The 1,315-nt window shown below is 37.5% G+C and overlaps 1 long non-coding RNA gene across 1 annotated transcript in view; it reads right to left on the bottom strand.

Annotated features, from left to right (window-relative positions):
- The window catches only part of LOC111089303, a 2,583-nt gene extending 1,668 nt beyond the window's left edge, over positions 1-915 (bottom strand). The window contains exon 1 of the long non-coding RNA XR_002613580.1: positions 722-915. This is a non-coding gene — a long non-coding RNA (uncharacterized LOC111089303). The remainder of the gene's footprint in view (positions 1-721) is intronic.
- Positions 916-1,315: the final 400 nt, after the last annotated feature.

Genomic DNA, 1,315 nt, shown 5'->3' with positions numbered 1-1,315 from the left:
ACGGCTGAAAGAGCGAGCATGTTTGGTGGGACGGGGATTCGAACCCGCGACCTTCAGATTGCGAGTCGAGCGTCCTAACCACCTGGCCATGCCGGGCCAAAACACCCTGTTATTAACACGTGTGAGTGTTTATGTCATGGGATTAAATTCCTATTTAATTCAGTAAGCTTTAATGGTTTTTATTTGTTTCTTTGTACTTAAACACAAATCTACGCGATGGGCTATCTGTGCTGTGCCCACCATGGGTATCGAAACCCGGTTTTTTAACGTTATAAGCCTGCAGACATACCGCTGTGCTACTAGGGTGTTTGCAGTAGCAGAAATATGTTTGATCTGTTTCTTTCGAATATTCTCACAAAGTTATAGAAGGGCTATCTGCATTAGCCATCCCTGAATAGCTATTCATTAGTACTCCCCGCCAACCCTTGGACCACTCTAACCGAATAGTAGGATTTAATTGTTATTCTTATAACACACCCAAGGCTCCAAAGTATAGAGCGCAATTTTGTGGCAATGGTACGTGAACCAGGAATCCATGGAATTACTGCTCGGCTCGTTAACCACTAAGCCATGCCCGGTCCAACAGAAATATAAACTCCATTATAAAAACTTTCACTTCACGTATATTTTACAAATAAATGATTTTTGTGAATGTAAATCTAAAAACAAGTGATATTTGTATTACACTAATTTGTAAAATAAAACACTTATTGAAACCTACCTCCACGTTTTTCATTTCTTTCTTCATTAGTTTCTTCACTAACCCCTTTATGTCTCTTAGACTTTCGTATAAACCCGTTTGCAATCAAGCTGTAGGCAGTGTCCAGAACAGTTTGCGTGAGATCGCGGGGTGTGATGCCTAATACTTCTAACATCTGGCATATCAGGAAAGAAAAATGATCATTGAAATACAGTGATTTTAACTGAATATTAACGTTTTATACACGCAGCAATTATTGAAAATTAATTATAAACCCAAGATGATAATCCAAAGGATGCGAATACATTTGGAAATGCTGGATGGGCCATTTTACAACCATTTCACTTTTTTACAAACCATTACTGAAGCTGTTGTGAGGAGAGAAAATCCACTGTACACCTTAAATAAAAGCCCAGAGAATATAGCTTTTGGGTGGTTTTTGTTAATTTATATTTTTTATTTAACTTTATTACAACGTTTCGACCACTCGTGTGCCCATCATCAGGTAACTGTCGTTTTTTGTGTGATACATTATGCAAGCATTTTATTCCAATTTAGAAAAGAATATAGGGTGACTCTTGTGTTTTCATTTAAATTAAGTTTTAGTTCACGAAT

The sequence above is a fragment of the Limulus polyphemus genome, unplaced genomic scaffold, assembly GCF_000517525.1.
Source record: "Limulus polyphemus unplaced genomic scaffold, Limulus_polyphemus-2.1.2 Scaffold5839, whole genome shotgun sequence".
NCBI lineage: Eukaryota > Metazoa > Arthropoda > Merostomata > Xiphosura > Limulidae > Limulus > Limulus polyphemus.
The sequence above is the reverse complement of the archived record's forward strand: the minus strand, read 5'-3'. Positions and strand labels throughout refer to the sequence as shown.